Genomic DNA, 12,086 nt, shown 5'->3' on the forward strand with positions numbered 1-12,086 from the left:
TAATTTGGTCAAAGTAATTCTAGAAATAAATGTTCCCATCAGAAGTTGCATGCAATTGCCAATAAAATAAATGTGAGGCAGAGCTACCTAGTGTACAGAGGAGCATATTATCCTTGTGGAAACATATTTTAGGTGAAATCAGAAACTGTCAGTAAATCTGTTTTGATATAGACTAAATATTAGACACTCACTCTGTCCTAGAAGCTCCTTTGAGAGGGACAGCCCCTTAAAGTCATAGTCTCCTTGTGTGCAGTTTGACAAAAATGTGTCTTCAAAAGCAATACCAATGTAAAAATTCTAAGACAAATCAGACTGGGGAAGTCATGATTATATCCACTCTCCAACAGTGGATAGAATATTACATCATTTGAGATGATGCTTTATCTCTGCCATATGCAAAGTGGCTTGGTTTCAGTGACCATATAATGGAAAATGCTCAGGTCCTGGGGTCACTTGGACTGAGTTTATGCTTCAGCACAGGGGCTTTTGAATGAAGTCACTTTCTTGAGACATTACCTTGTACCTGTACACAATGAGCGTGACACAAAGGCTTTCATTCAAGTGTTTTAAAATAAATCATCTAACAAAATACTTGATAAATTGGATGCTATTTGTTCACATCAGGAATCCTAGCTACTTAGAAAGCTGTGATATAAAGAATCCTGGTTAGAGGACAATGTGGGCTGAAAAGTTCACAAGATTCCTTCCGCGGGCCTCGCTAGATATAGTAGTGGCATGCATATATCATCCCAAACAGGTCACGTAAAAAACTCTTTGAGACTCGTTCTCCACAGAAGAAAATGGAGAATGGTGGTGCTCACCTATAGTAGGCACACCTGGACAGGAAGTGAGTATTCTGATCATAGTGTCTTGTCTGTCAGGTAAGTATAAGAGATCATATCCTAAAAATAATGTGGGAATTTTTTTTTCAGAGTTCTTGCCCAAGGGCTGTAAATATGGCCTAGTGGTAGAGTGCTCACCTCGTATACATGAAGCCCTGGGTTCGATTCCTCAGCACCACATATATAGAAAAAGCCGGAAGTGGCATTGTTGTAGAGTGCTAGCCTTGAGCAAATAGAAGCTAGGGACAGTGCTCAGGCCCTGAGTTCAAGCCCCAGGACTGGCAAAAAACCAAAACAAAACAACAGAGTTCTTGCCCAAGTAATATGTCTTTTTTTATTTTAAGGAACAGATTTTCTATTTTTATGATATGCTTAGACTAAATGAATCTTCATGATCAAATATAACCATATTCCTATGTTGTTGTGGATCATTAAAATAAGCTGTTTACTAGGACAAAGAGAATTTCATATCTTCCTTATCAGAACTGCATGCTATGGTAGAAATAGAGTAGGAAGTATGGCCCAGCCAGGCTGTATAACTCAGACAGGCAGCCAGGAAATAACAAAGATGCTGTTGGATTTTTTTTGTCCTAATAAAAATTGGGTACCTGTCATCACATATTGATTCTTTTTAAAACATTTAAAAATCTTTCTTCAAAATGATCTTTATATGACTTTCCTAAAGCTACATTTTTGTTTTCCCTGCATAGCTGTTATTCAAAATGCTTGTCAGTGGAGGTTGCTAGGATATAACAGAAACACATAAAAGCCCACAGCTTTCAGTGGCTCTATATGTAAAAACCACAAAGAGCCATCATATTGCGTTCCCTCTGCACAGAGGTATATGATGGCATTTTGTTGTTGTTCTTGTAGTCTCAGTGCAGTAGCTTGAACTCAGGACCCCGGTACTGTCACTTAGCTTTTTTTCCCTCAAGGTTGGTGCTCTACTACTTGAGACAAGCCTCTACTTTTACCTTTTTGCTGCTAAGTCCATGGCATAAGGGTCTCATGGTCTTTATTTGCCAGGGCTGGCTTCAAGCCATGATCTTCAGATCTAAGCCTCCTTAGTAGCTAGGATTACAAGTGTAAGCCTCAGGAGCCGAGCTACATGATAGCATTTGAACAAGTTCCCATGCAAAGATTTTGTTGTAATAAATCAGTTAACTGCCATAGGAAAATAAGCTTCAAGGTCCGACTGGGGGAAAAGTAGAGCCCTAAATAAATGTTTGTCATTATTGCACAACACTAGCAAAGACCCAGTGTGATAAAGTTTGGGGGATGCAAATGGCAAATGAGGGTTACAAAAAATAAATTTTAATTTTCAATGTTCTGTGCTAAAACTTACTTCGGTTTAATAAGCTTTTCTGTGAGAAGCAACTACGTGAAGGAAGTCTTCTTCTAAGCACTAGAATTTCACCAATTAATTAAAAAACCCACAATGTCTGTCCTCAAAGCACTGACAGAAACCCTGAGGAGAGGTTTCAGCTATCCCGTGGTAGGAGTCTTAGAGAAGATCTGATAGAGAGGCAGATGATAGATTGCATCCTGAGCCACAGAGCGACCAAAGCATAATTCAATCTGATGACTCCAGAGATGCATGTTAAATGATAAGCAAATCTTAGCCACATCTGATAAAATTAAAAAAAAAATGTTTGCACAGAGAGAATGGGTGGGGGTGGGAGAAGTCTCTTCTGTACCAGAGAAAAAATAAGTAAAAATCTTAATTTCTTTTGTCAGTTGTAGGCCTTGAACTCTGGGTCTGGGTGCTATCCCTGGAATCTTCAACTCAAGGCTAGCACTCTACCATTTTGAGCCACAGCTCCACTTCCAAAAATCTTAATTTTTAAAATTATTTATGCCAGAACTTGTACTGTCCCTTAGCTTTTTGCTCAAATGTGGCACTTTACTGCTTAAGATACTCTTCTACTTTCACGTTTTTTGCTAGTTAAATGGTCTCTCAGTCTTTCAGATTTGTCTGCCTAGGCTGGACTTGAACCAAGATCCTCAGAGTTTAGCCTCCTGAGTAGCTAGAATTATAGGATTGAGACAATGCCACCCAGAAAAGCAATTGTCTTTATAAAAGGATTGTTTTCTCTACTTAGAAGTAAGAAACTTAAACTTTACCTGAAAAAAAAAATAGTTTACAAATAGAGTCTTTTTTTTTTCTTTTTCTTTTTCTATTTCCTTGTTGGTACAAGTTCTGGAGCTTGAAGTCCAGGGCCTGAGGGCTGTCCGTGAGCTTCTTGCTAGCTCTCTACCACTTGAACCATGGCTCCACTTACAGATAATTTTGAGTAGTTTCTTGGAGATAAGAATCTCATGGACATTTCAGTCTGGGCTGGACTTCTGAGTAGCTAGGATTATAGGCATGAGCTACTGGCACCCAGCAACAGTTCATTTTCTTAATATAGCTTCCCAAACTATCCCTTCCTTTCTGAACCATTATTGATTCAGTAAATCTGGGCTCTTTCCTTCAAAACTCAGAGTTTTAGCATAGCCACTGTTTCCTGTCTATGATAAAATTGATGAGTTCTTAAGAAGTATAAAAATGTCTTTGGTCTCATCTTTGGTCAATTCCTCAATAAGATGCAATAATTGTGTTGTTTGTATGTGGATGGCTTTTTAGAAAATTAATTAACATTCATTCCAGGTTCCTGAGGCTCACTCCTTTAATCCTAGCTATTCAAGAGGCTGAGCTTTGAGGATTTAAGTTCAAAGCCAGCCCTAGCAGGAAAATCTGTGAGACTTATCTCAAACCACCAAAATTCAGGAACTGGAGCTCTGGCTTAAACGGTACTAGCCTTAAAAGGCACCAGCCTTGCACAACAAGCTAAATGATACCCCTTATGGCCTGAGTTCAAGCCCCAGTACAGATATCAAAATAACAAAAAAAGGAATCAACCATATCATGTTCATGACATAACTAACTACTTTAGGCTTTCACTCTACTTTTAATGAAGCCATCTTTAATTTGTTTTGCTTTGGTTCTTCACTATAATAAATTCTGGTTAAATAAAATTGTTCTTACTTCATGCTTTCTGTGCCTTCATTTTTTCATACTCCAGACTAAAAGCATTTGTGTTTTCAAAAAAAATTCAGATAAAGACATTGACCAGCCTAATTTTAATTTTTTTGAATTTCCATAAATTCTTCAACAGAGTTGAATTTCTTAGCTTTAATGATTGACACCACAGAATAAAAAGAACTTCAAAAAACCCACTGTCATCAATCATGTATGGCAATTTTTCACAGAGGCACATGGTAAAGGATTTAATGGTTCTTATGATGTGTGCACCTTGAAATTTTCAAGTTTGATTTAAAAGTACTCACTAGGATATAATTAACTCAGAACTTACAGCCTTGTGCATAATTCAGAAGCAATTACAGTTCAAGAAAATAATAAGGTAACTCTTCAAATTCAAACAAAAACAATCTGGAAAAATAGGATTAATCACTGGCAATTACTGAGTTAAAATATCTAACTTATTACCTGAAAGACACCCACGTAATCATGTATTCAACTTTAACTGAGCCCATAATTGTAATCATAATTAAAGATGTGCATGCATTAAAAACTCAATAGATCATAGAATATGTGAAGTTTCTATTTTTAAAAAAGACTTAAACTTTCCACCTACAAAGTTTGTAAAGCAATTGAAAGTCCTTAGTTGTGCTGTATAAATCTGAAACTTGCAACAATTCAAAATGGTTCCTAGATAAAAGATAATTTTATATAATTTTGGAAAATTGGTTTGAAAAGCCAATAGTAAAAATTCTGTTTGTTTCTCCAAGTACCATTAGCATTTCTTTAGAGACCTTGTTTGGGTTTTGATTGCCTTTAACCAGTCTGCTAATTACAAGTCCTATGTCTCAGTAATAAGGCATACGAGTTAGCCTATTTTAAATACAACTACATTTGAAAACAACAAAAGTCAATTTCAGACTTCTTATTAAATATAAGTGAGGTTTTCTTTCTTGAATAGTCCAAATTCCTGGAAATTTTAGTAGAGCTAATAGTAGTTTTGCAGTAATTTTTTTAGTTATGCATAAGATTATGAAATGACAGTTCTTGCACACATCCATTGACAAGAAAAATGAAAGACTCAAAGTACATTGAAAAAGTTTACTCATCAAGTGGCAACATTTATTTCATATCTAAAAATAATCATTTATAAAAATATCTATAAGTTGAAAATGTGAGCATCTTTGCTATGTTCTTCTTAGGTTCTATGCATCTAAATCTCCAGTTTCAATATAATGAAAATCTCTCTCTCATCCATACTTTGTCCCTTTTGTTGGTCAGTTATTCTATAAACGTCTCAAGATGGAATTCTGAAAAGCCTCTTCTCATGATCATAAGTATGCATTAAAAACAACAACTAAAGTCTGGCTCTGGTGGCTCACACCTGTAATATTAGCTTACTTAGAAGGCTGAGATCTCAGGATCCTGAGTCAAAGCCAGGTCATGCAGATAAATTTGAGAAGCTATTATCTCCACTGTAACAGCAAAAGTCAAAAGTGAAAGTGAGGCTAGAGTGGTAGAGCATCAGCTTTGAATGAAAAAGCTAAGGGAAAGCATGATGTCCTGAGTTCAAGTCTCCAGCACTAACACCAAAGGGGAAAAAGCATGTAAAACTGTTAAGCTGTCCATCTAATAGCAAATGTCAGTAATTATAATGAGAAAGGTATCAATTTGAGGGCTTCTGTAACAGTATTTTGCATATTATAAGCATCACTGAATGGCTCTAAGCCTGCTCAGAATAAGTGGTAAAATCTTACCACAAAGGATGAGAAAGGAAAATGCAAAATAACAATAGCAATATCATACACGAAAAACTAGAAATGTACTTACTACCTTATTATGTAACTATACCCTCTCTGTACATCACCTTATCAATAAAATTTAATTTAAAAAACTATAAATCTAGAAACTGTATGTTTAAAGACATTTTCTAGATTTCTATTTACGGTTGTGTAAATCCAGAAAAAAAAATATCTCTAATAAAGAAAATAGAGCTAGGCCATGGTTTTGAAAAATGTGAAAATAGGCAGCATGTATGTTGTCTCCTGAAAGATATTCTGCCACCAGGAGGCCAGATCTGCCAAAGCAGAGGTCATCTGTCCACTGGCCATGCCACCCTGGAGGGAAAATGTCTACGGTCACAAGCTCACACATGTGAGACTGAATGTAAGTATAACTCAATTTCTCCTTGTGCTCCCATTCTAAATTTGTACTTACAAATTCAAGCATCTCCTACTAAATAAAAAGATATGTATGTACTCATGCTTTTTTAGCCATCTCTGTTTCTAATTATGGAAAAACCAGTATCACCAAATCAGGTCAGTCAAAATTCTGACAAAAATATGTGTCTTAGGCTGTCTTGTACGGATTCACATACCCTGATCAACATTCTGTAAGGTATAAGGCCCACATGTGGAAATGAGCTGGATATTTTTGTCAAACTCCCAGATAACTACAGAAAATAAGCCTTTTCATATGCTAACTATAACATAATATCCCATGGTGTAATTAAAGGTTCACTTTTGTATGTATCTTGTTTATTAATTTACTCAAGAAAAAGTAAATAAGAAATTATACAATTGTCTCAAGCAAAGCGTTGATGCATCAAAAATATTTTGATCTATGCCTTCATGGAAATTCTATAACTATCATTTTTCATCTACTAAATATGTGCTCCATGAGAGGCACTGTCTTAAGAACTGTGGCATTGTTTTGATGTGACTAACCATTCAGTGTGAATTTTTCTTCTTCCCCTTCACTCCTTCTCCTTCCAAATGGGGAAAATTGAGATGGATAAAGTTCAAATAAAACTTCTCAGAATCATACCATTGAAACATAAATCAGAATGAAAATTTATATAATATGTATATACTACACATTTCCTTGAAAAGAAATTAGACTGAGGGCTTGGCTCAAGGGGTGGGGTGCTCTCAGTTCAAACCAATTAACATTAAGCCAAGAGAAAAGGAGAGGTATAGAGGGAAGCAAAAGAGGGAGAAAGGAAAAAAGGCAGGAAGTCAGGAATACCATAAAAACATACACATGTAAATGGAAATTGTGCAATAAGACTAGATATATTCGCAGGAGTAAAAAATTGTGGGTATGTGTGTCACACACTCATATGCTAAGTAACCACCACTAGAATTTAAGCAAAGAAGAAATTAGCTTTGTAAAAGATCACAACAAGGGGAACAAATAGAAAGACAATACATGAATGTAGAAAGACCTTTTGGATATTGTGTGTGTGCATGTTCACGTGTGCATGCGTGTATGCTCTGCTCATTCTTGAGCTTGAACTCAAGGACTGGGCACTTTTCTGACCTTTTCTTCTCCAGGCTAGTAAGTACTCTATCACTTGAGCCACAGCTTTACTTCTAGCTTTTTAGTGGTTAATTAGTGATAAGAGCCTTATGGCTTTTCCTGCTTGGGCTGGCTTTGAATCATTATCCTCAGATCTCAGCTTCCTGAGCTAGAAGCACACATTTAATAGAATTTTATCAATTGTTCTTTCTTTTTCTATTGCTTGAGCCACAGCTCCTCTTGGCCTTTTGGTGGTCAATTAGAGATAAGATACTCACATACTTTCCTGTCCAGACTTGCTGTGAACAAAAATCCTCAGATCTCCACCTCCTGGTAGTTAGGATTATAGACATGAGGCACTGGCACCTGACATACACTTTTAAATTCATTCATATATCAAATATTTCTTGTGGAGTTAAGGTTTGTCAGATGCTTCCCATCAAAATCCAGATAAATATTCAAGATTCCATTCAATCACATCTCCTCCAGGGAATCCTACTTTGTAAGAATTGCTTAATCTGGTTTGAATCCTAACCTGTTGCTCAATTCTTCTCCTTCTCCTCCCACATACAAATATTCAAGGACTTCTATTTTCCCTATTAAGCATTGCTCATTTTGCATATGATAGAAATTTTCTTTGTTGGTAGAATACTATTGATTCGAGATCCATAATGGGCACAGTAATACCTGAATAAGTGTGGAGATTACTAATAAGAAAAATATTGAGCTGGCTATGGATTAAATGTATGAGAAATCATGACAATGAAAATATAATTGTAGGAATAAAAGATAAACATTTTCTTAGTGTTGATGCCTTCATTTTAGGTATTTATTATAAAGATTTCCATGTCATTGGTTAAGTGATTCCATTTTGCAGTGACTCAGGGACACTTTCTAGCAATGCAGACAATCATGCTTCAATAAGAGAAAGCAGAGTTTAATCTTCACTTGAGATCTCTGTCCTACATTTTCTAATAGCAGTAATGACTGTCTTCGTGGAAGCCACTTTCTGCAGTTTTATAGTTGCTCTTGAATAGTACAGTTCTTCAGAAACATAACAACTAAAATGCATTTCCTAAAAACTATAAAAGAGGATGAAACACTAGCACCGACTAAAACAATCATCTGTAAGAGCCAAATTATCTGCCCAGTAATAGAACCATTCCTAGTCTCTGAAATGAAGGATCTATTATGATAGTATTTTATTATTAGCCCTGAGACTACCAATGTTCCCACAGCTGATTGAAGTGGAGTGGAGACAAATCTGAGAAAGGGCTGGAGAGGACACAGCTTTCTGAAATTTTATGGGATACCTGATTGTAAATATATTCAAATTCTATATTAAATGAAGCTATTGCACTTCAAATAGACACCCCATTTGTGGTCAGGAATCCAAAAAGTAAGACAAGGTAGGTGACATGGGGAAAATCACAATAGATGCTATAAGAGGAAACAGAAAGCATGGCATTTTTGTAAGTACTGCTTGCCAACTTAGTGACCTCTGGCAATTTTCCTAACCTCTATGATTCCACTAAGAAAAGGAAAAGAGTAAATGCTACTTTGTACCTCTTGATGTCACTGTGGATATTAATGAGATAATAACTGGCATATTGTAACTGTCAGTTGGTGTTTCTCTATGGTATTTTCCTCAGAGATGCCTTCACTTTAATATGGTTAATTTTGTCTTTTACAACTATCCAACCCAAATAGAATCTACAGGTGAGTGGAGACCAGAAACTAACTCAACCTCTATGGTTCCATTTAGTTCTTTCTCTCACTGTCTCTCTGGCTCCCTCCCTCCCTCCCCCTCTCTCTTGATCTTTCTCAGCCACTGTAGTTTGAACTAAGGCTATCTCTTGTTTGTTTTTGTTTTGTTTTCTCTCAATCCTAGCAATCTCTTGCTTGAGACATACCTTTACTTCCAGCTTTGTGCTGGTTAATTAGAGATAAGAGTCTCACGGACTTTTCTGCCTGGTCTGACTTAACTGCAAATCTCAGATCTCAGCCGCTTGAGTACTAAGAATTACAGGTGTGAGCCACCACTGCCTGACTTTTTGTCTCTCTTCTAATGACTGTCTAAGGAGGTTTGTTTGTCCATCTATTACAAAACCCTCCCTCTGAGGATGTTTTCTCTTCTTTGTAATTCCTCTCCTCCCTAGTCGCCCACACTTTTCTCCTTAGCTTATGATGTGAAATGATACTCATTCAGCCCTACTGGGTTGCAATTGTTAGAAATAATATCGGGATATTGAGGAGACATGCAGGAATAAGGATGTAGACTCAGAAAAAAGGCAAAATATGCATTCCCAGAACAGTGGGCTGCCCACCAAACTGGCAAGCAAGCACATGGAGTAGGTGATCTCCCCTTTTGTGCCCTTTGCAGATTGTCCAAATTCAGGTTCGCAGTCTGCTCATGACTGGCTAAGATTTGATACCAACACAGGAGAGGAGACTAACATTTACATATTGTTGAACAAGTTTAGGAAAGTCTCTTGGCTTTACATCTTGGCAGGCAAGTTTCAAGAACAAGAATCCAGAATACCTTACAACTAAAAATAGTTAAGATGGTGACACCCTTTAGAGAAATTCTGCTTTTCTCACGCTGTCTCTTAGATAGGCCTGGAAATAGGAGTGAGGAGGGTAGATAAACACCAGTTATCAGTCATTTCCTATCATAAAATTGTGCTTTCTAAGTAAGGCACCAGCAACTCAGGCCTATTATCCTTGTCACTCAGAAGGGCGACACCTGACGATAATGGTTCAAAGCCAATCTGAGCCAACAAATCCAAAAGATTCTTCTCTCCAGTTAACTGACAAAAAACCCTGAGGTGGAAATGTGGCTCAAGTTGTGGAGGACCAGACTTGTGCAAGGAAAAAAATTGCTAAGTGAGCAAGAGACAGCCTGAATTCAAACCCTGGTCCCAACACACACACACACACACACACACACACACACACACACACACACAGTTTCTTTTAGATTACTAAAGGTAATCTTGACTTTTCTTTTTCTCACCTTGCATTTGCTTTCCTAATTTAAGGTCTATAAAGGCAGGGCTAAAGCAAGAAATCTTCCAACAAGACTAGCGAGATCTTTAAAAGCTCTAGTCAAGTCATGAGACCTGCTGCTTAAAGTATATCTAACATCTTTTCTCTTAGGATAAAGTCCAAACACTACATTATGGTCAACCAACCAGATCCTGTTCAATCTAGCCTCCATCTACTACTCCCACCACATGCATATTTCCTCTTCTCCTCTGACCTTCCCTCCATTCCTGGAGAATTTAATCTCTTTGCTGTTTATATGCACTTACCTGAAATAGTCCCTCAATTCCTTCTGAAGGATTCCCTTGTCTCCATCAGACATCATCTTGTTACTTATGTTGCAAGTCTTTCCCACTCTGTTCAGTTTATCTCAATTTTTATGCATTTTCATAACATCTTGTATTTTCCTGTAGAATTAGTCAGTTTGCAATGCTATATTTCCAATTTGATGGATTTCTAGTTCTTCATCTCATCCATAAGGTTTTGTAAAAATGCATCATCAGGTATACCTTGCACTTTTGCTCCATCCCCTTGGACTCGGGTGCATATTTACTAAGAGCGTCTTATTGGTATATTCATGTTATTGTGGGAAACACCAGAGAGCATGATGTTAAAGGTTTGACAGTCCTTGTCAGCTATGGTACATGGGTTTCTCTGATCTCCATTTTCTCATCAGTCAAACATAGTTACACTGCTCAAGTATGAAATGCCCACAGTACTGCGGTAAGAGCTCAGTTAACACACAAGGCCTCTCATCTGACCATACTGCCACCCTGGCCTTCCTATTCTTATAGCTAGTGCAGCCAAAAGGAAGAAAGATTACATTCTTCCTTGCTTGAAACTCCAGCATCCCTATTTCACTCTGACTTCTTGAAAATATACAGGGCATTGAACTGCCATCACTCCATGTCTATCTCCTTCTTTACTATTCTCCTTCTTTGAGAGAAGGAGCACCCCCCCCCTTCCTTCTTCTCCTACTTTGATGACCTTCTCTAACCTTCAAATAAACCAGGCATACTTTCCTAAGACCTTTTGCATTCGCTAATCTTTCTACTGGGAAGGTCCTCTGGGCTATGAGAATGGCTGGCTTTCTTGGCCTCGTCAGTAATTATTCTTCTTATTACAATCACTCCCAGTCCGCATCAGTCCTCACTTTCCTCACCCTGTTTTTACTTTTCTCATCTTATTATTCTCTTTTGAGAACACTATGCAAGTTATTTATTATATTTGTTGCACATTCAGTCCCACTAAAACGTAAGCTCTATGAGAGCAGACCTTTTGTCTATTATATTATTTGCTTTATCCTCAAGACCTAGAAAAGGAGCCAGCTAATGGTAGATGTCTAGAAACATTTTAATTAATAACAGTACTAATTATATTAGAATTTTTATTATTATTATGTGGAGGTGAAATCTATTTTCCTAAGGAACTGCCTCTTGTATTCTAAACCCAGTTCCATAAAGAAAGAAAGTTTAAATACTTGGCATCATGAAACTTTCCACATAATTTGTCATTTCAGAAAGCTGATTAAAACAGCTTAGCCAAAATCATGTTTAATTTTCATACAACTCAGGTCTTCTGCTATTTGGTAATTCTTATTGGAAATGTTTAGTTTTACAAAAAGGTTTTCCAAAAGATCTTCTCTCATTTGAAATTCTAGTCTCTACCTGCCTATTGTTTTTCACTATTTATTTATAAATTTAATTTATTGTAGTTGGTACTTCAAAATGTAAACATGAGCCAGTACTGTAGGCTCACATCTTCAATCCTAGGTGCTTCGGAGATTTGAGGTCTGGAAGATCACAGTTCAAAACCAACCCAAAGAGAAATGCCAAGAGACTCCATTCCAGTAAAAAAATCAATAATAACCAGCAAAA

Source organism: Perognathus longimembris, chromosome 5 (genome assembly GCF_023159225.1).
Source record: "Perognathus longimembris pacificus isolate PPM17 chromosome 5, ASM2315922v1, whole genome shotgun sequence".
Lineage (NCBI taxonomy): Eukaryota > Metazoa > Chordata > Mammalia > Rodentia > Heteromyidae > Perognathus > Perognathus longimembris.